General features: G+C 36.3%; 1 protein-coding gene and 1 pseudogene across 17 annotated transcripts in view; one reads left to right on the top strand and one right to left on the bottom strand.

Annotated features, from left to right (window-relative positions):
* Positions 1 to 26,813, bottom strand: part of KDM4C (lysine demethylase 4C) — a 437,058-nt gene that overhangs the window by 209,637 nt on the left and 200,608 nt on the right. The gene's annotated exons all lie outside the window — the stretch shown is intronic.
* On the top strand, positions 9,809 to 10,179 carry LOC109260119 (60S ribosomal protein L34-like; annotated as a pseudogene).

Raw genomic sequence — 26,813 nt, 5'->3', positions numbered from 1 at the left:
ACGAGCAGGAAAAAAGGGGAGGGGGGAACAAAGGCAAAAGATAACAATACTTTGAGAGAACTCAGTGACTTATTCAAAAGGAGTAACATCCAAATCATAAGAGATGAAGATATAAAGGGGCAAAAGACTGATGTGAGCAAATTATACCAGAAAACTTTCCTAAACTGGGGAAGGACAGACATCAAAATTCATGGAGCACAGAGAACTCCCATTAGATTCAACAAAAACCAACCATCAGCAAGGCATATCATAGTCAAATTCACAAAATACACAGACAAGGAAAGAATTATGAAAGCAGCAAGGGAAAAAATGTCTTTAACCTGTAAGGGAAAATGGATCAGGTTCGCAGCAGACCTATCCACAGAAACTTGGCAGGCCAGAAAAGAATGGCAGGATATATTCAACCTGCTGAATCAGAAAAATATGAAGACAAGAATTCTTTATCCAACAAGCCTGTCATTTAAAATAGAATAGATAATGAGTTTCACAAATAAAAACTAATGGAGTTTGTGACCACTTAACCAGCCCTGCAAGGAATTTGAAGGGGAACCCTTTGAGTGGAGAAAAGACAAAACAAAACAAAAAACACCAAAAGCAACAATGAGTAGAAAGGACCAGAGAACATCAGAAACACCAATTCAACAGGCAACACAATGACATTAATTCATATCTTTCAGTACTCACGCTAAATGTCAACAGACAAAATGTTCCAATCAAAAGACACAGGGTATCAGAATATATAAAAATGCAAAACCAATCTATATGTTGCTTACAAGACTCACTTTAGACCTAAAGACACATGCAGATTGAAAGTAAGGGGATAGAGGGACACCTGGGTGGCTCAGTTGGTTAGCCATCTGACTTCAGCCCAGGTCATGATCTCACAACTGTGAGTTCAAGCCCCACATCAGGCTTTGAGCTGACAAGCTGACAGCTCAGAGCTTGGAGCCTGCTTTGAATTCTCTCTCTCTCTCTCTCTCTCTCTGCCCCTTCTGTGCTCATGCTCTGTCTCTCCCAAAAATAAACATAAGAAAGAAAGAAAGAAAGAAAGAAAGAAAGAAAGAAAGAAAGAAAGAAAGAAAGAAAGAAAAAGAAAGGGGAGAGAGAACAATTTATCATGTTAATGGTCGTCAAAAGAAAGCTGGTGTAGCCATACTTATACCAGACAATCTAGATTTTAAAATAAAGACTGTAACAAGACATGAAGAAGGGCATTATATCATAACTAAGGGGTCTTTCCACCAGGAAGATCAATAATTGCAAATATTTATGCCCCCAACATGAAGGCACCCAAATACATATACAGATTAATCACAAACATGAAGAAACTCATTGATAACAATACAATAATAGGAGGGGACTTCAACATCCACTAAAAGCAATGGACAGATTATCTAAGCAGAAAATCAGTAAGAAAAAAAATGGCTCCAAATGACACAGTGGACCAGATGGACTTAACAGATCTATTCAGAACATTTCATTGAAAAGCAGCAGAATACACATTCTTTTCAAGTATACATGGAACATTCTCCAGAACAGATCACATACTGGATCACAAATCAGCCCTCAACAAGAACAAAAAGATCAAGATCATACCTTGCATATTTTCAAACCACAACGCTATGAAACTCAAAATAAACCACACGAAAAAAATTGGAAAGACAATGAATACTTGGAGATTAAAGAACATCCTACTAAGGAACGAATGGGTTAAACAAGAAATTAAAGAGGAAATTAAAAAGTACATGGAAGCCAATGAAAATGAATATACGGCATCCCAAAAGCTCTGGGAGGCAGCAAAGGTGGTCATAATAATAAGAAGGAAGTATATAGCAATCCAGGCCTTCCTAAAGAAGGAAGAAAGGTCTCAAATATACAAACTAACCTTACACCTAAAAGAGCTAGAAAAAGAACAGCAAATAAAGCCAAAAATCAGCAGAAGAAGGGAATTGATAAAGACTAGAGCAAAAATCAATGGTATTGAAATAAAAAACAAAAACAAAAAAAATACACCATATCAATGAAACCAGGAGCTGGTTCTTTGGAAGAATTAACAAAATTGATACACCCCCAGCCAGACTAATCCAAAAGTAAAAGGAAGGACACAAATAAATAAAATTATGAATGAAAGAGAAGACATCACAACCAACAACACAGAGATATAAACAATAATAAGAGAATATTATGAGCAATCATACACCAACAAATTGGGCAATCTGGAAGACATGGAAAAATTCCTAGAAACATACACACTACCAAAACTGAAACAGGAAGAAATAGAAAATTTGAACAGACCCATAACCAGTAAAGAAATGGAATCAGCAACGAAAAATCTTCCAACAAACAAGAGTCCAGGGTCAGATGATTTTCCAGGGGAATACTACAAAACATTTAAAGAAGAGCTAACAGCTATTCTTTTCAAGCTGTTTCAGAAAATAAAAATGGAAAGAAAACTTCCAAACTCATTCTACGAGGCCAGCATTACTTGATTCCAAAGCCAAACAAAGACCCCACTAAAAACGAGAACTACAGACCAATTTCCCTGATGAACATGGATGCAAAAATTCTCAACAAGATACTAGCCAACCAGATCCAACAATACATTTAAAGAATTATTCACAGGGGGAGGAGTCAAGATGGAGGAACAGCAAGGAAGTTTTTTTTGTGTGTGTTTCACATCCATAAAATACAGCCAGATCAACACTAAACCATCCTGCACACCTAGAAAACTGATTTCAGGATTAACACAACAATCTGCACAACCTGAACCACAGAACTCAGCAGGTACACTGCACAGAGAGGTGAACTGGGGGAGAGAGTTGTAGAGGACAGGGAACTGTTTTTGCTTGCAGAGACAGGACAGAGATGGGGGGAGGGAGAATATGGGAAAAGCACCCCCCCAAAAAAAACGGCTGGAGAGAAAGTGGAAAAGTGGAGACAGCCACAGGGACTGAACTAAAAAGGGAGAAGGGAGAAAGGAGAGGGTTTAAATTCCACTAAGACTCTATAAACAGAGGAGGCACAGAGTCTGAATCTCTGCAGCTTGATACATGACAGTGCTCTGGTGAGAAGAGTGAATCCACAGGAACAGAGTGAAGTCCAGGGGTCTTCAGGCCACATGGGAAGAGGTGGTTCCCCTGTTGGGAGAAATCTGGTAGAGGTTGTGTGCCCCCTCCCCAGACAAAGGGCCCCATGGACCTGAGAGAACAACCACATTCGCTGGTGCCAAAACAAGATTGTTGGGGGGTGAAACCTGGAATCAGATGTGTGTTGTGATTTTCCATAATTCCTGAAACACTGCTGCTACATGATTGCATGAACTTTTTCTGGGGTGGGCTGGCACCCAGCCGCAGTCTTTGGGCATCAGCAGTAGCACAGTCCCACAAATGTGCCAGCTGCACCCAACCATTGCTCAGTGAGACCCTCCCGAAGAGGGACATAACGGGTTAAACCCACAGTTCCTCAGAAATAAGGGGTCAGGAAAAACAGCTGCATCTGAGATAAAACTCAGGAAGGAGGTGCTGCCTGGGGCTTGGTCACGGGCAGTTAACACCGGGGAGTGGATGGAAGCTGAAGACAAAGGATAGGTACACAATTGCTGATCGGGGAGAAGAGAGTTCCGAAACTAGAGACTGGGTAGCTGGGTGACGTCATTTTCACCACTCTTGCGCATGTGCATACACACTTAAAGCACCACAACAATCCACCCCAGTAAGGTAAACAGCGCCATCTAGTGGAGAATGGAGCCATTACACTAAGCCCCACACAACTGGGCCAACCTTACTCTTCAGGAACACAAATCTCTCTACCTGCTTAGTGGTTAGTGCTATAAATTGCTTCATAGTTTGACTTCCAGGGGAAAATGAACTAATTTCAATCATATTTCAGTCCATTCGCTGGTCCATCTATTCAATTTCTTTTCCTGTCTTTTTATTTCTTTTTTTTTTGTGAATATAGAAAGACAAAAAATTGATTTTTATTTTTAATTTTTATTAAAAATATTTTTCTTTAATTTTTTTCTACTATATTTTTTACTTTTGTGTAAATTTTTTCAAACTCTATTATTTACATTATTTCATTTTATTTTATTTCAGTGTATTCATTTTTTCAAATTTTCAAACAATTTCCTTTTTTTTCTTTCCCATTTTTTCTCTAATATACAAGACCCTTTCAACACCCAGATCAAAACACACCTAGGATCAAGCATCATTTATTTAATTTTTGTGTGTATCTGTGTTGTTTTTAATTTTTAATTTGTTTATTTTAATTATTTTAATTTTATTTTTTTTTACCTTGTTAATTCATTTTCTCCCTTCAAAATGACGAAATGAAGGAATTCACCTCAAAAGAAAGAGCAGGAAAAAATGACAGCCAGGGACATAACCAACACAGATACAAGCAAGCTGTCTGAACCAGAATTTAGAATCACGATAATAAGAATACTAACTGGAGTCAAAAATAGATTAGGATCCCTTTCTATGCAGATAAAAGAAATAAAAACTAGTCAGGATGAAGTAAAAAATGCTATAACTGAGCTTCAATCTCAAATGGATGACACAACAGCAAGGATGGTGAGGCAGAGCAGAGAATCAGCGATATAGAGGACAAACTTATGGAGAATAATGAAGCAGAAAAAAAAAGAGGGAGACTATGGCAAAAGAACGCGATTTAAGAATTAGAGAAATTGGTGACTCATTAAAAAGGAACAACATCAGAATCATAGGAGTCCCAGAAGATGAAGAGAGAGAAAAAGGGGTAGAAGGGTTATGTGAGCAAATCATACCAGAAAACTTTCCTAACCTAGGGAAAGACACAAACATCAAAATCCAGGAAGCACAAAGGACTCCCATTAGATTCAACAAAAACCAACCATCAACAAGACATATCATGGTCAAATTCACAAAATATTCAGGCAAGGAAAGAATCATGAAACCAGCAAGGGAAAAAAGTCCTTAACTTACAAGGAAAGATCAGTTGCAGCAGACCTATCCACAGAAACTTGGCAGGCCAGAAAGGAGTGACAGGATATAGTCAATGTGCTGAATCAGAAAAATATGCAGCCAAGAATTGTTTATCCAGCAAAGCTGTCATTCAAATAGAAAGAGAGATTAAAAGTTCCCCAGACAAACAAACATTAAAGGAGTTCATGACCACTAAACCACCCTGCAAGAAGCAACAAAGACTAGAAAGGACCAGAGGTCACCAACTCTACAAGCAATAAAATGGCAATAAATTAATATCTCTCAGTACTCACTCTAAATGTCAATGGACTAAATGCTCCAATCAAAAGACAAAGGGTAACATAATGGATAAGGAAACAAGATCCATCTATATGCTGTTTACAAGAGACCCACTTTAGACCTAAAGACAACTTCAGATTGAAAGTAAGGGAATGAAGAACCATCTATCATACTAACTGTCTACAAAAGAAAACCTGAGTGTCCATACTTATATCAGACAATCTAGACTTTAAAATAAAGATTCTAACAAGAGATGAAGAAGGGCATTATATCGCAATTAAGGGGTGCATCCACCAAGAAGACCTAACAATTGTAAACATTTATGTTCCAAATGTGATAGCACCAAAATATATACATCAGTTAACCAAAAACATAAAGAAACTCAAACTCATTGATAATAATACCATAATAGTAGGGGACTTCAACACCCCACTTATAACAATGGACAGATCATCTAATCAGAAAATCAACTAAGAAACAATGGATTTGAATGACACACTGGACCAGATGGACTTAACAGATATATTCAGAACATTTCATCCTAAAGCAGTGGAATATACATTCTTCTCCAGTGCATATGGAACATTCTCCAGAACAGACCACATACTGGGACCCAAATCAGCCCTTAACAAGTACAAAATGATCGAGATCATACCATGCATATTTTCATAGCACAACGCTATGAAACTCGAAATCAACCACAAGAAAAAAATTTGAAAAGGCAACAAATATTGGAAACTAAAGAAAGTCCTACTAAAAATGAATGTGCTAACCAAGAAGTTAAAGAGGAAATTAAAAAGTACATGGAAGCCAATGAAAATGATAACATCACAGCCAAAAACCTCTGGGATGCAGCAAAGGTAGTCATAAGAGGAAAGTATATAGCAATCTAGGTCTTCCTAAAGAGGGAAGAAAGATCTCAGATACACAACCTAAACTTGCACCTTAAAGAGCTGGAAAAAAGAACAGCAAATAAAACCCCAGACCATCAGAAGACAGGAAATAATAAAGATCAGAGCAGAAATCAATGCAATCGAAACCAAAAAAACAGTAGAACAGATCAATGAAACCAGGAGCTGGTTCTTTGAAAGAATTAACAAAATTGATTAACCACTAGTCAGTTTTATATATAAAAAAAAGGAAAGGACCCAAATAAATAAAATCACAAATGAAAAAGGAGTGATCACAACACAGCAGAAATAAAAAACAAGAATAAGAGAATATTATGAGGAATTATAGGCCGATAAAATGGGCAATCTGGAAGAAATGGACAACTTCCTAGAAACATGTACACTACCTAAACTGAAATAGGAAGAAATAGAAAATTTGAATGGAACCATAACCAGTAAAGAAATCGAATTAGTAATCTCCCAAAAACAAGAGTCCAGGGTCAGATGGCTTTCCAGGGGAATTCTATCAAACATTTAAGGAAGAGTTAATACCTATTCTCTTGAAGGTGTTCCAAAAAATAGAAATGGAAGGAAAACTTCCAAACTCTTTCTATGAAGCCAGCATTACCCTGATTCCAAAACCAGACAAAGACCCCACTAAAAAGGAGAATTATAGGGGCGCCTGGGTGGCTCAGTCGGTTGAGCGTCCGACTTCAGCTCAGGTCATGATCTCACGGTTCGTGAGTTCGAGCCCCGCGTCGGGCTCTGGGCTGATGGCTCAGAGCCTGGAGCCTGCTTCCGATTCTGTGTCTCCCTCTCTCTCTGCCCCTCCCCCATTCATGCTCTGTCTCTCTCTGTCTCAAAAATAAATAAATATTTAAAAAATTTAAAAAAAAAAAAAAAAAGGAGAATTATAGACCAATTTCCATGATGAACATGGATGCAAAAATCCTCAACATTTCCCAACCGGATCCAGCAATATATTTAAAAAATTATTCACCATGACTAAGTGGGATTTATACCTGGGATGCAGGGCAGGTTCAATATCCACAAAACAATCAATGTGATTCATCACATCAATAAAAAAAGGACAAGAACCATATGATCCTCTCAATAGATGCAGAGAAAGCATTTGACAAAATACAACATCGTTTGTTGATAGAAAACCCTCAAGAAAATAGGGATAGAAGGAACTCACCTCAAGATCACAAAGGCCATATACGAAAGACCCACCACTAATACCATTCTCAATGGGGAAAAACTGAGATTTCCTCCTAAGGTCAGAAACACAACAAGGATGTCCACTCTCACCACTGCTATTCAACATACTGTTGGAAGTCCTAGCCTCAGCAATCAGACAAGAAAAAGAAATAAAAAGCATCCAAATTGGCAAGGAGTAAGTCAAACTTCACTCTTCACAGATGACATGATACTCTGTGTGGAAAACCCAAAAGAATCCACCAAAAAACTGCTAGAACTAATACATAAATTCAGCAAAGTCACAGGATATAAAAGCAATGTACAGAAATCTGTTGCATTTCTGTACACCAATAAAGTAACAGCAGAAAGAGAAATCAAGGAATTAATCCCATTCACAGTTGTACAAAAAACCATAAAATATTTAGGAATAAGCCTAACCAAAGAGAGGAAAAAGCTTTACAATGAAAACTATACAAAGTTTGTGAAAGAAATTGAAGACACAAAAAGTGGAAAAACATTCCATACTCATGGATTAGAAGAACAAATATCCTTAAAATGTCGATACTACCCAAAGCAATCTACATATTCAATGCAATACCTATCAAGATAACACCAGCTTCTTCACAGAGCTAGAACAAACAATTCTAAAATTTGTATGGAACTGAAAAGACCCCAAATAGCCAAAGCAATTCTGAAAAGGAAAACCAAAGCTGGAGGTATCATAATTCCAGATTTCAAGCTGTATTACAAAGCTATAATCATCAACACAGTATGGTACTGGCACAAGAACAGACACATAGGTCAATGGAACAGAATAGATAACCTAGAAATCAACCCACAAACGTATGGCCAACTAATCTTTGACAAAGCAGGAAATAATATCCAATGGAAAAAGTCTCTTCAGAAAATGGTGTTGGGAAAACTGGACAGCGACATGCAGAAGAATGAACCTGGACCACTTTCTTAAACCATACACAATAAACTCAAAGTGGATGAAAGACATAAACATAAGACAGGAAACCATCAAAATCCTAGAGAAGAAAACAGGCAACAACCTCTTTGACCTCAGCCACAGAAACTTTTTACTTGACATGTCTCCAGAAGTAAAGGGAAAAAACGCAAAAATAAACTATTGGGACCTCATCAAGATAAAAAGCTTCTGTACAGCAAATGAAACAATCAGCAGAACTAAAAGGCAACTGACAGAATGAGAGAAGATATTTGCAAATGACATATCAGATAAAGGGTTAGTATCCAAAATCCATAAAGAACTTATCAAACTCAGCACCCAAAAAACAAATAATCCAGTGAAGAAATGGGCAAAAGACATGAATAGACACTTCTCCAAAGAAGACATCCAGATGGCCAACTGACACATGAAAAAATGCTCAACATCACTCATCATCAGGGAAAAACAAATCAAAACCACAATGAGATACTACTCACACCTTCCAGAATGGCTACAATTAACAACTCAGGCAACAACAGATGTTGGCAAGGATGCAGAGTTAAGAGGAACCCTTTTACACTGTTGGTGGGAATGCAAACTGGTGCAACCACTCTAGAAAACAGTATGGAGGTTCCTCAAAAAATTAAAAATAGAACTACCCAGTGATCCAGTAACTGCACTAATAGGTATTTATCTAAAGGATTTAGGAGGGCTGATTCAAAAGGGCACATGCACCGCAATGTTTATAGCAGCACTATCAACAATAGCCAAAGTATGGAAAGAGCCCAAATGTTCATTGACTGATAAATGGAAAAAGATGTGGAGTACAATGGAATATTACTCAGCAATCAAAAAGAATGAAATCTTGGCCATCTGCCACATTGTGGATGGAACTAGAGTGTATTATTCTAAGCGAAGTAAGTCAATCAGGGGAAGACATATATAATATGATCACTCATGTGGAATTTAAGATACAAAACGTGAACATAAAGGAAGGGAAGAAAAACTAAGATAAAAATGGAGAGGAAAACAAACCATAAATGACTTGTAAATACAGAGAACAAACTGAAGGTTGCTGGTAGGGTGTTGGGTGGGGGAAAGGGCTAAAGGGGTGAAGGGCATTAAGGAGGACACTTGTTGAGATGAGCACTGTGTGTTATAGTAAGTGATGAATCACTAAATTCTATTCCTGAAATTACTATTATACTATATGTTAACTAACTTGGATTTAAATTAAAAAAAAATAGTAAGAATATTACATAAATGTAATATGATGTCCTTTCTCAGATCCATTACAAATTCAAGTTAATAATAGGGGTGCCTGTGTGGTTCAGTTGGTTGAGTATCTGACTCTTGAACTTGGCTCAGGTCTTAACCTCAGGGTCGTTAGTTCAGGCCCTGCATTGGGCTTTGCACTTAGCATGGAGCCTACTTTAAAAAAACAAAACAAAACAAAACAAAACTGCACACAATAAAAATGACTCAGTCCTTTTTTCCTCTTCCAGGGATGGCATCTACAGGCATTCAAAATGGTCCAGAATTTGACATACCATTGTAGGCTGTCCTACACTACAGCCTCTAACAAAACTAGGCTGTGCCAAACCCCCTGGTATAGAATCATTTACCTTTATACCAAGAAGGTTGCAAAAGTACCAAAATCCATATGTGGCGTGTACCCAGGCTGACTTCGAGGAGTTCGTGCTGTGAGACCTAAGTCTTACGAGGCTGTCTAGAACGAAAAAACACATCAGCAGGGCATATGGTGGTTCCATGTGTGCTAAGTGTGTTCATGACAGGATCAAGCATGCTTTCCTTATTGATGAGCATAAAATGGTTGTGAAAGTGTTGAAGGCACAAGCACAGAGTCAGAAAGCTAAATAAAAAAATGAAGCATTTTGGACTAAAATAATCAAAATAACAAAAATGATTCATTTTAAAAACACAAGCAAATATATTAATTTATATTTCCTTCAGAAATTCAGATCAGTAATTGGAAAAGCTAGTTTTTTTTTTCAATATATGAAATTTATTGTCAAATTGGTTTCCATACAACACCCAGTGCTCATCCCAAAAGGTGCCCTCCTCAATACCCATCACCCACCCTCCCCACCCTCCCACCCCCCATCAACCCTCAGTTTGTTCTGTTTTTTAAGAGTCTCTTATGCTTTGGCTCTCTCCCACTCTAACCTCTTTTTTTTTTTTTTCCCTTCCCCTCCCCCATGGGTTTCTGTTAAGTTTCTCAGGATCCACATAAGAGTGAAAACATATGGTATCTGTCTTTCTCTGTATGGCTTATTTCACTTAGCATCACACTCTCCAGTTCCATCCATGTTGCTACAAAGGGCCATATTTCGTTCTTTCTCATTGCCATGTAGTACTCCATTGTGTATATAAACCACAATTTCTTCATCCATTCATCAGTTGATGGACATTTAGGTTCTTTCCATAATTTGGCTATTGTTGAGAGTGCTGCTATAAACATTGGGGTATAAGTGCCCCTATGCATCAGTACTCCTGTATCCCTGGGGTAAATTCCTAGCAGTGCTATTGCTGGGTCATAGGGTAGGTCTATTTTTAATTTTCTGAGGAATCTCCACACTGTTTTCCAGAGTGGCTGCACCAGTTTGCATTCCCACCAACAGTGCAAGAGGGTTCCCGTTTCTCCACATCCTCTCCAGCATCTATAGTCTCCTGATTTGTTCATTTTGGCCACTCTGAGTGGCGTGAGGTGATATCTGAGTGTGGTTTTGATTTGTATTTCCCTGATAAGGAGTGACGTTGAACATCTTTTCATGTGCCTGTTGGCCATCCGGATGTCTTCTTTAGAGAAGTGTCTATTCATGTTTTCTGCCCATTTCTTCACTGGGTTATTTGTTTTTCGGGTGTGGAGTTTGGTGAGCTCTTTATAGATTTTGGATACTAGCCCGAAAAGCTAGTTTTTAACACCTTATTTTTTATACCAAAATCTAGCCCTCCCCAAAATAAATTATTATTCTTGAAGGTTATCAGTTAATTATCTCCAAGGCACAACAAAATTTCCATTTCAGATCAGAAATTCAGTAACCTCCACTTCCTATCCAACAGACAGCAAAAACGTCTTACATCTCCAAGTATATAAGGTATGAAAATACGGGAGTGTACATAAAATGTAGAAATGCCACATGTTCAATGGAATCACTGTTATTCGCTTTGAGAGAGCCCAAAAGTTTGCATGTTACAAGCTATCCCTTGAAAGAGTATTTCATAAAGAACAAAGAGAACAGAGGTATTTTCCATTTCATTGTTTTCTAACAACCCATGTTTTTTAGCTATGACAGTAAGAATTAAGAAGAATGTATCATTAACATAATTAGGCAAAATTATTCTTTATTCCTACATTAAGCAACAAAGACATTGCTCAGCATTAAGCATAGCAACCTCTTACTTAACCAAAAATGTGACTGATAGTGATAAGTAATTAAGGCCCAAATCAATAACTAGACCTGAAATGTAATTTTATTCTAATTATCAAACTACCTTTTATTGTAACAGATAATTTAATGCTCAGTAAATTCAGATACTTCATTGAAAAATATGTTTAGACAATTCCAGGGGTAGAGCACCAACAGAAATCTTAACTACAGAATGTGGGTATTAAATTGGCAAGGCTGTAATAAGTCCTTCTTTACCCTGTTTTTGACCAGCTGATCTACAATCTACCAGGTTTGCAACTCTTTCATCCCTTCCTATTCTTAAATCCTTTATCCATTTTTAACTCAGTTATAACCAAACCCTAAACACTCTTCTTTCTTTACACATGTAAATAATAACCTGCTGGAAAATTTGTTAGCATTAAAACAAGTTACATTATTAGCAATCCACTAATACTCCTGAATCTCCATCTTTAGCTCACATCTACTTAAACATCCACCCACTCAATATAAATGGAATAACTTTCCTGCATCATCCCAAACTTACAGAAGAAAAAGGCCTAGCTCTTTGGGAAATTACCACACAGTTAACTCATTAACTGTGTTATCAGTTAACTCATTAACTGTGTTACCAGTTAACTGTGTTAATATGATTCCCAATATGTTCTCTGCTACATTTACACCTAGTTATTGCTGACTATGAATGACGAATGATATTTCGCAAAATGAACTCAGATTTACAGGTTAAAATTTCTGATCAATTACTTCCAGCAATATATTCCAATGGAGAAGCTACATATTTTTATGAAATTTAATCAATTATTTTAACGGAAATGTGCCCTCATCTAAAAAGTTGTTAAGAAACATTAAACAAACAAATGTTAAACAAAGACAATTTTAGGAAACAGATGCATTATGCAGTTAGTGAAGCCAGCATTTATTGAAAGGCTATTGTTCTATTTGTAGAAGTATAGAACCTATTAAGATTCTACAAAAATTGCTGAAGGAGCTTTTGCTCTTTACATGTTCACCAGATACAAACAATGCATGGAAATATTTAATATGCTACAAACTTCAGGGTGCACACTTCCCTTTGAATTAGTATTTTTGTATTCTTTTGGTAAATACCAAGTACTGACATTGCTGGATTGAAGGGAAGTTGTATTTCTAACTTTTTGAGGAACCTCCATACTGTTCCCACAGTGGCTGCACCCCAGTTTGCATTCCCACCAAGAATGCAAGAGGGTTCCCCCTTCTCCACATCCATGCCATCACCTGTTGTTTCTTGTATTGTTGATTTTAGTCATTCTGACAAGTGTGGGGTGATAGCTCATTGCAGTTTTTAATGTGCATTTCCCTGATGATCAGTGATGTTGAGCATCTTTTCATGTGTTTATTGGCCATGTATATGTCTTCTTTGGAAAAGTGTCTATTCATGTCTTCTGCCCATTTCTTAACTGGACTATTTGTTTTTTGGGTATTGAATTTGAGCTCTTTATATATTTTTAATACTAACCCTTTATCAGATATGTCATTTGCAAATATCTTCTCCCATTCTGTATGTTTCCTTCTAGTATTGCTGATTGTTTCTTTTGCTGTGCAGAAGTTTTTATCTTAATGAGGTCCCAATAGTTGATTTTTGCTTTTGTTTCCCTTGCCTCAGGAGACATATATAGAAAGATGTTACAGCTGATATCAGAGAAATCTCTACCTGTGCTCCCTTCTAGAATTTTTATGGTTTCAGGTCTCACATTTAGGTATTTAATCCATTTTGAGTTTATAGCAGAAGCATCTACAATAGCCAAATTATGGAAACAGCCCCAATAGTCCATGGATGAATGGATAAAGAACAGGTAGTGTGTGTGTGTGTGTGTGTGTGTGTGTATCATATATATATATATATATATATATATATATATATATATATATCAAAAAGCCATCAAAAAGAACAAAATCATGCCATTTGCAAAGACATGGATGGAGCTAGAGAGTATTATGCTAAGTGAATAAGTCAGTCAGAGAAAGACAAATATCATATGATTTAATTCATATGTGGAATTTAAGAAAACAAATGAACAAAGTGGGGGGAGAAAGAAAAACCAAAAAAACACACACCCTTAACTATAAAGAAAAAATTGATGGTTAACAGTGGGGAGGTGAGTGAGGGGATGGGTGAAATCTGATTAAGGAGTGCATTTGTGATGAGCACCAGGTGTTTAATGGAAGTGTTGAATCACTATATTGTACACCTGAAACTAATATTACACTGCATGCTAACGAACTGGAATTTAAACCCTTTTTTCTTCCTTTAAAGTTTATTACTTATTTTGAGAGAGAGTGCATGTGTGTGTGTGTGTGTGTGTGTGTGTGTGTGTGTGCGCGCGCGCGCGTGCATACACATGCAAGTGAGAAAGGGAGAAAGAGAGAGGGAGAGAGAATCCCAAGCAGGCTTCACACTGTCAGCATGAAGCCTGACACGGGGCTCAATTCCGCTAACCATGAAACGATGACCTGAGCCTAAATCAAGTCAGATGCTTAATGAACTGCACCACCCAGGTGTCCCTAAGAACTTTTTCTAAAAAAGTATTTAACACTGGGGTGCCTGGGTGGCTTAGTCGGTTGAGTGTCGGACTCTGGCAGCATGGAGCCTTCTTGGGATTCTCTCTCTCTGCCTCTCCCCTACTCATACTCTCTCTGTCTCTCAAAATATATAAATAAACATTTTTTTAAAGTATCTAATGTGCTAATTAACTGTAAAAAATATAAAGAGATCTATTCATATTGAAACTCTTCACAATAAATTCCAAAAGATGAGTAGAATATTCTGCTTCTATAACACATTCATTCTCTTATAAAGTTTTCATTACCAGTCACAAATCTGAACCAAATTCCAGCCTCTTTGGCATACTCCAAACAGACCAGCATTTCTTTGTGGTCTCAAAAGAAAGTGTACATTAGAAAAAAGTAAAATTAGACTCAATGTAATGAATGTAAATGAATATAACATACATTATGCTAAGCTAAAGAAGTCAGACATTAAAAAGTCCATACTGGTTATTCTGGCAGAGCAATGAATATAACTATGTTTAATATGATTAGTAAGCAGTAGCCACACTGCTGTATATGCCTGCTGAAGCTTGACTGACTACAGTTCTGCTTATTAGCTGAGAAAAACCAAGTTGTCTCCTTCATATAAAAATGTTTTCCTAGCTCTCTCATAGGAGTTCAAAAATCAAAAAGTATTTAAATATACTTGATCAACTGAGCTCTTTAAATGTGACCATGATTGTGGTCTCCCTCTTTCCCCTGCAAAAAAAAAAATAAATAAAACAAAATAAAACAAAACAAAACAAAGCTGAAGTAAACTCAAAATGTTGTGATAAATCAAAGAAATTTTTTACGTTTTAGTCTGTACTCAAATACTTGTATTTTACAGAATTGATTTTCCAAGATGGTAGAGCCATACGATTCTTCAAATAGCTTAAAAAAAGCTTAAAAATTTTGCAAGAAACTGATCTAATAGTAGAACAGAAAAATTCTCTGTTTCCTGCCACTTCATATATGGAATACACTATACACCCATCACTGTACACCCCAATGGACCCATTGGTTATATATAATATCAATTATAACACTGATTTATTTCATCTGTGTCCTTATTCAATCATTACTCATTTGTACCTGTACTCTCTTATACAAGTAATTTTGGGAGAAAATTATTATAATTACCTGAACAATTTATAATAATTATTTTAATACAGGAAACAGAGTTTTAAAATATTTAGATCTAATTAAGGTAAAAAATAATATTTGAATATCACTTTGATTTCCTGGGTTGTATTTCATATAGTAATACCAGTCAAAGACAAATAACAGTCTTTCACCGTAGTGTATGAAAAGTAAACAATATAATTACATTTACACTGACTGAGCAGGGGGGGAAAGAAATATAATTTCTAAGATCAATATTAATCAACGAAGTCAGTATACAAGAGTGCAAAGGCCCTTTCCTTTGTCCTTATATCCATTAATGAAGGAAGGTCTGCAGGAAGCCTAACTAACCATCCCTTGTTTTTCCCCCTCCTCTACCTACCCCCTTCCCCACCTCCACTCCCAATGACTATCTGCAGAACTCACAAAACCATGATTTTGTCAAGGTGCACAATATGCTTGAAAGCTCCAGGAGGTGGGAGAGGTCCCAGAATACCCCCCCAGAAAAAAATTTCTCCATGTTTTGTTCTCATAGACATATTTAAAAGTTCCCTTGGGGTGCCTGGGTGGCTCAGTGGGTTAAGCATCCAACTTTTGATGTCAGCTCAGGTCATGATCCCAGGATCATGATATGGAGCCTCTAGTCAGGCTCTGCTCTGAAGGTAGAGCCTGCTTAAGAGTCTCTCTCTCTCTCTCTCTCTCTCTCTCTCTCTCTCTCTCTGCCCCCCTCCCACTCACACGCTTATGATCTCTCTCTCAAATAAAAAAATAAAAATAAAAACCAAAAAGACCAAAAAGATATTTCACAGTCATAGTAAAAAAGTATGATACCAGAACCAAAATTCTTATTCTAATTTTAATGAATCATTATTGTGAATTGTTTCAGATACTTCTGCCTCCCTTCCATTCTATTCTAAATATGAAAATATACGCTCTATTTATTGAGTTACCAAGAAATGCATTCTAGGTGCTCAGAGGATCAAATATATAAAATATTTAGAGATTGGGGTGCCTGGGTGGCTCAGTCACTTAAGCCTCTGATTCTTGATTTTGGCTCAGGTCATGATCTCTCAGTTTGTGAGTTCAAGCCTGGCATCAGGCCCTTCAGACTGAGCCTGCTTAGAATTCTCTCTCTATCCCTCTCTCTCTATGCCCCTCCCCCACTCGCATGCATTCTCTCTCTCTCTCTCTCTCTCTCTCTCTCTCAAAATAAACTTTTTTAAAAAATTAGATATTTTTTCAGTAAATAACCTGGTTTTTAACATATAAGGAAACAGAGGCTCAGAGAATTTAAATTAATTTGGCCAAAGTCATACAGCTAACAAGTTATACATCCTTTACCCAATTCAAACCTAAAATAATTTCCATACTCTTTACCCACTCTACTATGGAAATTCCAAAATCAAACCATTTTGAATTCATCTTAGTTTTTAATTTAAATGTAGGACATATTTTTTCCATCTCAAAATTATTTTTCTATGTCACAAAACCAAACTGAAATTGTAGCTGAGAACAAATGTCTGGGTCTCATTATTTTTGCTTTTTATGCATGATATCATACTATGTTGACAGAGTTTATCCAGTCTAGCTAACAATTTTCCAAAGTACATTTCCTCCACTCCCTCTACTTCTAATAGGTTCAGATTAATTTCTTCTGAGTATTTTTAGGCTTCACCATGCCAAGATATGTCTCCCTTATAAAGTAAGGCAATTATAAAGCAATTTAAGGTATGGGACTAGAAACTTTATCTTTCTGACCCATGGGATTGCTGTTCAAACAGACAAAGAAAAACTATGCAAAAGAAGGGGAATGGATTCAAATAGCTTGCTCCAGGGGTCTCCAAAAGATTCTGTAGAAATTATTTTTAGAATTTCTGCTTCTCAACACTAACCTGAGGATCTGATAGAAAGGCTGTGGAAGTTCAGAGTTACAGATATTAAACAATCCACTCCTGCTGTGCCATGTAAAACACAGCATGAAATTGAACTCTTTAGCATTAAGGGACAGATGAAGTTATTTTGTTCTGAATTCATGCACTGCATTTCACATTTTTATGGATGATAAATTTGGGCGAGATCAGATTAAAAATAGTGCTCTATAGACTCTTAGGATCTAAGTGTTTTATGACTATAAATATTTGCTCATAGGAGTCTGTAAGACCATGTATCAGAGCCAAGAGAAGTGGCATGGAAGTATACAACATATAATCCTTCTCTATAATGCTTAGATATATTAACTTCCACTTTTGAGTCTATCAGATATTTCTTTCTACATGACTAAATGGACATAATTTGAAGTTAATCCTGCACCTGGAATGAACCCCAGAAAGTAAATCATCTCCTCCAATCACCACAATTCATGGATAAGAAATTAGGCCACAAAAATGCTAAGTGACTTACTGGATGTTGCAAGGATAGTGAATGAAAAAAAAGGTTCAACTGATGTGAGATTCATCCTACTTACCAGCCTCCCTCCCTGGGATTTTCAATTTCCCATTCACTGAGGAACCACAGAGTACATAGGAACTTGTTGAGTAATGCAAGGGGCTGGACAGAGAACCAGCCATTTTCCAGGGTTCACAAGAGAATGCTGGCCATGTTCAAAAACATCTCACTGATATGAAAGATGTTCACCTCTTCTCCACTTCTGGAGAAGAGAACTGGAGATTAAGGCAGCATCCCCTAACTTTCTTCCATCTTTTTTGCACAGTTCAAACACTAATATCAATGTAGGAAAATATTAATGAAGAAATATTGTTTTTCATAAAGGGGCAAAGGGAGGAGGAAATGAAAAAAATTAATAAAACAACCGTGTATGCACAGTCCCCACAATAGAAGCTCTGAATAATATATATTAAGGGTGCTCTTGCTTAGTAGAAACAAAAATAACCTGCTAACAGCTTTCAAATAAATTCTAGGTTACCATATTTTTAAATCCTATATGTCATACTGAATTTTGAATGTAAGTCTCAGGAAAAATAAAACCTTATTTATTTAACAGCCATGCCACAAACACTACCCACACTCAATGCACTCTGATCACATGTCTCTTGCCACCTAAGAAATTTCCGATACTACTTCTAAAATGGGAAACAACTTTATGAAAGCTAATTAGACAGAAAAATTAATGCCTTTGGAAGAAACACAATTTATTTCAGGCTTCCTAATGTGAACAATATGGTCAAAAATTTAACACTAAATATTAAAAGAAAAACAAATAATATTGTTGGAAATAAGATATTTTAAATTATAAAATTAACTGACAACACATATTTATTTCTCAGTACACTTCCTTAGAAAACCACATAGTAGCACTATAAGTAAATAAGGCAGCTTTTCAGATTCATTTTATCTGGCAATTCCTGTATTTCCACTCAAGTGTGAGAATGTGTCTGGCACTGCTGATATCTTTTCTCTGTTATTAACTTGTGAAATTATTTAATGCAGAAAAAGGGTAAATATACTCAACATGAGCACGAAGAAAAACAAAGAGAGGACAGAAAAACACACATGGATTTTAAGTGTTTCTTCGATTTCTCCCTGGCCAAAATTACACCTTCAATAGGAAAATATACGCAGAACACATATAATTCTTATAAGAAGACATTTATTATTATTCTGTGGAATCGAGAAGGGAAAAATGGGATTTAAATCAGCTTATGGCCAACAAGGATCCAACACGCAGAACTAACCTCCACGACTCTTACTCTTAGCTGCTTGACTTCAGACTCACAAATAGAAAAATAAAGCTGCATTAATCCAATCCATGACATATTACAAACAAATCCTGCCAACAATCTGCTAACATATAACAAAACTTTTAAATGGGTAGTGATTTTTAAAATATGAATAATCTGTCACCAGTATCATAACAACTGGGAACTTACCATAACAAAATAATTATCAACTAATGTACCACTTATGTTTAAGACTGTTCACCTTAGCACTGTTTATCAAAAATCTAAAAAATGGAAGGAAAAAAACATTTTCTGAAAACAACAGAATATTCCTTTAAAAAGTCTTTGTATAACTTATGGGAAAATATTTAATGACATGGAAAAGCATTACCATTAGCTGAGAAAACAGGTTTATATACATATAATCATATATGTAATATATATGTATGATTGCCTGTAATAAACATATGTATGTGAGAAACATATATTTCCTTACATCTGATTTAGGAGGAGCAATATGGGGACAGACGTAGGGGATACAACTCGAAGTGGGCACAGCAGGAGGAGGCTGCCTGGACTAAAGCCCCACACGTGGAGTAGAAATATCCAGAAATAGATGGATCCCTTTCTTGTTTTGTTGTTTTGTTGTGTTTTTCTTTTCAGATGGATCCCTCTCTTAAGTGACATAAAGTTTCTCCCTCACTCTTGATCTCTCTCAAACCAAAAGGGTTTCATTTCCTAGCACCTCATTCTTCTTCTTCAGATCACTTAACAATTTGCCAACATGTGTTTATGTGTTTATTTAATTAACATCTGTTTCCCACACTAGAACCTATGTTCTATGAGGGATAGATTCAGGTCTGTTTTAGCACTGTATATCCATCACCAACACAGAGTATATGCTCCATTAAGCATTAGTTGAATGATTGCCAAAACACTACAGTATTGAGAGTAACATAAGAAAAAAGATAAAAGTAAAACTAAAATATAATGTTGACCTCACTATATTTGAATTATTTAATGATTTGCCACAGTTGTATTTAAAAATTTATTTAAAAATTGAATTACCTGATCAGTATGCAGAAGCTTTGATTAGAAGACCTCAAAGTATTTCATTAGTAAATATGGGGACTCTGCCTTAATTAATGAGAAACATGTCATAAATGTTAAAAAGCACATTTTTGGCCAGAAAATGACTTGTAGCTACAAACTACAAGTCAGATTTCCAACTCTATGTCCATTGTCTAAGAAATTGATTAATTCAAATAAAATGTAGAATTGTCATTGCTGTAATGAATCATTAACAAACTGGACAAGAGAATTCTTTCACTACCCCAAGGGCAATGGGTCCACTGATAAAATCTAGAAAGTGGTTTGGTGGAATGTGCTCTATTTTTACTCCACAGAAACTCATTAATCAGTCCAAATGTAAAATCAGGCTCCATAAAAAATGCAGTTTTAATGATCTACATTTCCTCATAGTCACATGTACTCTTAATATATTTAAATCCAGATTGGACTGAGTCCAAAAAGTAATCATAAATACAGCCTATATCAGCTTCATGTTCTGCCAGGCCTTGAAAGTAAAGACCACTTTAAAACAATTCCATTCAACTGCATTTCTGATGCCAAAAAAAAACAAAAAAAAACCCATATTTGCATAACTTATACAATAATCAGAGTAAAGATTATTCACTTATATATGTAATGAGAAATTCACTTATTTCCTCAGATGTGGCTGCCTATAACCATCCATCAACTGCCAACAAATAAAAAAAAAAAGGAATGTTTTGTCTTTACTAGTGAATAAATACAAGCTGCAGCAGCTATCTATTAAATCAAAATGCAAAAACGTTTCTTCACAGGCTTAAAGTGATCCCATTAAAGTGGAGATGAAAGTACAATACCAGGAATGGCAGGGTTAGTGCGATAGTTCACCATTTTGATTTTGGCTCACTTTGTGTTGCAAGAGCTGTTGCTGAAGTATGCTGAGAGGGCCAGGTAGGGGTCAAGGAATTCTTTTTATAGCAATAAACAATTATCACACACCAGGTCTGCCCACCCATTGCTGGTTTGGTTTACTTTGTCCAAGAAAATAGGAAATAAGTTGAAAATGGCTTCCCACTACTCCAATTCTGTTTGGGAAATGAATTTTGCTGTAAAATGACCACACCTGATCTATATAATCCCTAGCCCAAGACTATAAATGGCAATCCTTCCTTTCACAGTAGAGGTAATCATAAAGCCTATCCCACCACAGGCTTTTATTTCTCCTCTCTGTGAAATGTATATTGAAAAGAAAACTGACAGAAGGCCCAGTTCTTTAATCAAATAGTAAATTACATCCATTTTCAATTCAAGTTAATACGGTGCTGCTGCAATTATATCCACAATAACAAGCTATGGCCAAATTCATTCCACAAACATTTTGAGCCTAATATAAGCAAAGAGGTATAACTTCATAAACAAGAAGCTACACTGAAAAAAGGCAAAGATCTGTGGGGAGAAAAAAGTTTTCAACTTTCACCATTGGTAGAGTTTTACAGAACTTGACAGGTTTTTATTTTTTTACTTTTTCTTTCAAAAAATTTTACTGTAATTGGTATGGCAGAATTAAATCATTAAGTTTTATGGCGTTATTCATTCCTAAGACTTTCCTGCATTAGGATATTTTGACTAAAAAGAACACCTTGATTCTCGCCCAAGATTAGGCTATGTTTTTTTTTTTTTCAACGTTTTTTTGTTTTTTTTTTGTTTTGTTTTGTTTTGTTTTATTTTTGGGACAGAGAGAGACAGAGCATGAACGGGGGAGGGGCAGAGAGAGAGGGAGACACAGAATCGGAGACAGGCTCCAGGCTCCGAGCCATCAGCCCAGAGCCCGACGCGGGGCTCGAACTCACGGACCGCGAGATCGTGACCTGGCTGAAGTCGGACGCTCAACCGACTGCGCCACCCAGGCGCCCCTAGGCTATGTTTTTTTAGGTGATGCTAGACTGGCCAATTAAACATTCCACCCCAGCAGCAACAGTGATTGGTTTAGGGATGGGCACATGACCCAAACTAGGTGAATAGAATTGAATCTCAGGACTTGGTCCACTTTATTAACCTAGAAAAGCCAAAAGTCTTCTTTGCTACAAAATGGGTAACAACTGCCTAAGAAGAAAGCCAACTGTAATAGAAGAACCAGAAACAACAAAGTATGATTAAAGGGACTAATGTGTGTGTGTGTGTATATGTATATATATACATATATATATACATAGATATTAAATATCTAATAGATATAATCTATATCCAGGTTATATATATCAAGAAGGTAGCCCATTTTCTTTCTGCACCCATAAGAGTTGAAAGGATAAAACTTTTGAGAATGTTTCCCCATTAAGATCTTCTTAGGACAGAATCTACATACTTAACTTACCAAAGAGGAAATGTTAAAGATCATCTATGAGCATAAAAAAGATTTTTGAATTCAGTTCTCTGGTCTGTTATTGGAAATATATCTATACTTGAAACCAAAGCACAATCATTTGCATTTGACTCACAAAAAAAGGATTTCATAGTCAGAATGGGATGGTATGAGTTATCAGGTAAGACAGACATATCTGTGAACAAAACACAGATATAAAAGTTAAATTAACAAGACAATCAGTGACACAACATTACACATAAGAATTTGCCAAAACAGAAGACCATTTCAAATTTCCATTTTTATATATGTTCTAAACAACTGAGGTCAATGAACACGTGTAGAATATCAGACCTAAAGGAAAATAGATGTGTTAACTTCATGTTTTTAATCTGGAAACTTGATTTTCATATGGCTGTTAAAACTACTTAAGATTTTAAATGCCAGTCACAAAACACAAAAAAGCTTTCAGTAAAAACAGTTTATAATTGTATACATTCACTTCAGTCTCTATATTATCAAGAAGGAAACATCAAAATTGCAATTAACTACTAAGCCAATAGAAGTTGCATGTTCCAGGGGCGCCTGGGTGGCTCAGTCGGTTAAGCGGCCGACTTCGGCTCAGGTCATGATCTCGCGGTCCGTGAGTTTGAGCCCCGCGTCGGGCTCTGTGCTGACAGCTCAGAGCCTGGAGCCTGTTTCAGATTCTGTGTCTCCCTCTCTCTGACCCTCCCCTGTTCATGCTCTGCTCTCTCTGTCTCAAAAATAAATTAAAAAAACGTTTAAAAAAAAAATTAAAAAAAAAAAAAGAAGTTGCATATTCCAATGTCCCAGAACCAATAAAAAATAGCATTACTTTACAGCCTAAGATATATCTGACTTTAGTATTCAGATATAATACTAATTTTTTAAAAATGTCAGAAATAATGCAACCTATAACCACAGACATAACATTACTAAATGCCTGAAAATGAATAACACGTATCTAAAGATAGTATTAACTTACAGGCATTGTAATATCCCTATGTTACTAATATAGGAAACATGATCAATAATTTGCCAAAGATCATTATTTAAGCAAGTGGTTGAATAAAGACTAGAGCCTCTATCTGTTTGGCATCAATACTGGTGCTCCTAAAATCTAACAAAATATTGACAGTATTGTCAACAAGAGTACTGACAGGATTTAGAGTACCAATAATCACTATTATGCCAGTCCTACTGACTCTCCCCTGCATGAAGCTGTCCAGAGACAAAAAAAAAAGTTCTATTTCATGTTGATATTTATATTTCAGATATGCAAAGATAGAAGAAAGTCAAAAGAGATTTCAGCAGCAGGCTGGAGAAGAGACAGAAGCTGGCCAGGGGCTGGGGAGTGCAGGAGCAATAGATCTCCCTGGCATCCCTGATCTCTAGGTAACACTATCTTCCCTACAAACCCTTTTAGTCCTCTAGTCCTTCCAAAAATTTTGCAGCCTCTCTAGTCCTTCCAACAATTTTGCAGCCTAGTTCCTATTATGAACATAACTACTAAGAACAGTATGTCAATGTACAAGTCTTCATGTGAACATGTTTTAATTTTATATATCTTCTTTTGTGAAGATTCTTGTTAAATTTTTAGACGATTTTTTATTGAGATATTTTTGTAATTTTATTGTTGAGTTGAGTTCTTTATATATCCCAGATGCCAATCCTTTACCAGGTATATGTTTTGCAAATGTTTTCTCCTAATTCAGGACTTTCTAATATCTTTTAATAAGCAGAAGTTTTTAACTTTAATAAAGTACAACTCATCAATTTTATCTTTTATGATTATTGCTTTCTATGACTTAAGAAACCTTTGTCTATCCCCAAGTTATAAAGATAATTTCCTATATTTTCTTCTAAAAACTTTATATTTTAGTTTTCTCTTTCACATCTAGGATCCATCTTTAATTAGAAGTTCTGGGGGCACCTGGGTAGCTCAGTTGACTGAGCATCTAACTTTCGCTCCGGTCATGATCTCGCGGTTTGTGAGTTTGAGCCCCACGTCGGGCTCTGTGCTGACAGCTTGGAGCCTGGAGCCTGCTTCGGATTCTGGGTCTCCCTCTCTCTGTGCCTCCCCTTCTCATGCTCTGTCTCTCTCTCTCTCTCAAAAATGAATAAAGTAAAAAAAATTTTAACGTTTATTTATTTTTGACAGAGAGAGAAACAGAGCATGAGCAGGGGAGGGGCAGAAAGAAAGGGAGACACAGAATCAGAAACAGGCTCCAGGCTCTGAGCTGTTAGCACAGAGCCCGACACAGGGCTCGAACTCACAGACCACAAGATCATGACCTGAACTGAATTTGGATGCTCAACCGACTAAGCCACCCAGGCACCCCTAAAGTTAAAAAAAAAAAGTTTTTAAAGAAGTTCTATATGGTGGGGTTCAAGTTTCATTTTTTCCCAAATACTGAAGACTCTTCTCCTCAGGGGATTGCTTTGATGCTACTGACAAAAATTAAATGCTATATAAGAGTGAGTCTATTTAGGGTTCTTCCTTCTCTTCTACTGAAGAAGATCCAGATCTACATTGAGCACAAAACCTACATGTAGATATATTCTTCATAAACAATCATATCATCTATAAGTAGGAAGAGTTTTCTTCTTTTTTAGGCCCATTATTTTTTTTCTTGACTTATTGCAGAGGCTACAATCATCATAAAATCATGAGTAGAAATGATGAGAATGAAAATTATTGCTTTGATCTAAATCTTTGGAACTGTGTAATATTTTACCATTTTAGTTTCTTATGTTGTAGGTTTCTTATACTTGCTTTATTGATAAAGTTCTCTCTGAGAGTTTTTATCTGAAATGGCTGTTGTTTCTTCTGCATTTATTAAAATGATCATATGGTTTTTATTTTTTATTCTGTTAATACAGTGAATTGAACTCATTTTCAAATGTGAAACCAAACTTATTGTGACAGTTAATTTTATGTGTCATCTGGACCATGGAGATATTTGGTCAACATTATTTTGGGTGTGCCTGTTGAGGATGTTTCTGGATAAGAATAACATTTGAATGAGTAGACTGAATAAAGCAGATTGCCATCTGTAAGGAAGGCAGGCCCTATCCAATCACAGCTGAAGGCCTGAATAGAACAAAAAGGATGACCCTTCTCAGGAGTAAGAAGGGATTCCCCCTGCCTAACTGTTGAGGTGGAACATCAGGTTTTTCCTAACTCTGGAGTAGTACTAAAACATCAGCTATTGTTGGGTCTCCAGCTTGCTGACTACAGGTCTTGGAACTTTTCAGCCTGTAATACTGATGAGCCAATTCCTTATAATAAATCTCTACGTATATACATCCTTTTGGTTCTAGAGGAACCTGAGTGGTACACTTGTCTTCTGGAGACAAATGCCACTTAGTTATCAATTATGCTCGCTTTACTGTAGTTCAGCTATAACACATAACTGGATTAAAGTACATGAAATGGATGTGTGATTTCAGGCATTTCCCTACAAGTTGCCTTAATTTAAGTTCACAGATTCCTATGCTTACACACCGAGAACAACTTTTCTATTTTATTTCCTACTAATTTATTATTCTCTCATTAAAATTATATAACTCCCAAAGTGCAGTAAAGAAACCTCTTAGAAATTCCCATTTTTCTAACATTTGGCATTAAGAAACAGAGATCAAAAGATAGAAAATGTGGATACATGTAAGAAGATTATTTTTTATGTTTATTTATTTATTTTGAGGAGAGAGAATCCCAAGCAGCCTCCATGCTGTCAGTGCAGAGCCCGTGGGGCTCGATCTCACAAACCATAAGATCATGACCTGAGCTGGAATCAAGAATAGGATGCTTAACCAACTAAGCTACCCAAGCACCCCTGTAAAAAGATTATTTAGGAAAATAATTCAGGCAGAAGTTTACTTAAATAAGCTAGTCTTCAATGACGTGAAGAAACTCTGAACTAGAACATTTCTTGAGTCATAAGCAAAAACTAAACAAGATTGCTTTAGTCAATAAAATATCAACAAAGGCATACTCCTAGTGTTCAAAAAACTCTAAATCTTAGTTCCAACAGTTTTTAATGACGCTTCTTTTTAATCATTTCCCAAACATTCAAATACTCCTCTGGACTGAGGAATGGCTGACCTAGGGATAATTGAAAACTGATGGTGAGAAAAAGTAAGATTAAAAAAAGGAATAGAAATATCTCAGGGAAACAAGAGGATGATGGAAACACCATCAACTAGAAGAATGTACAGACTGCTTCTTAGGGAGGCCAGGAATACTGAGAGGTGAAAAAAGGGATGCTGCCCTGGAAGAATGTGTAGGAGGACAGACAAGAAG

The sequence above is a fragment of the Panthera pardus genome, unplaced genomic scaffold (genome assembly GCF_024362965.1).
Source record: "Panthera pardus isolate Hobbes unplaced genomic scaffold, ASM2436296v1 HiC_scaffold_20, whole genome shotgun sequence".
Taxonomy (NCBI): domain Eukaryota; kingdom Metazoa; phylum Chordata; class Mammalia; order Carnivora; family Felidae; genus Panthera; species Panthera pardus.
The sequence above is the reverse complement of the archived record's forward strand: the minus strand, read 5'-3'. Positions and strand labels throughout refer to the sequence as shown.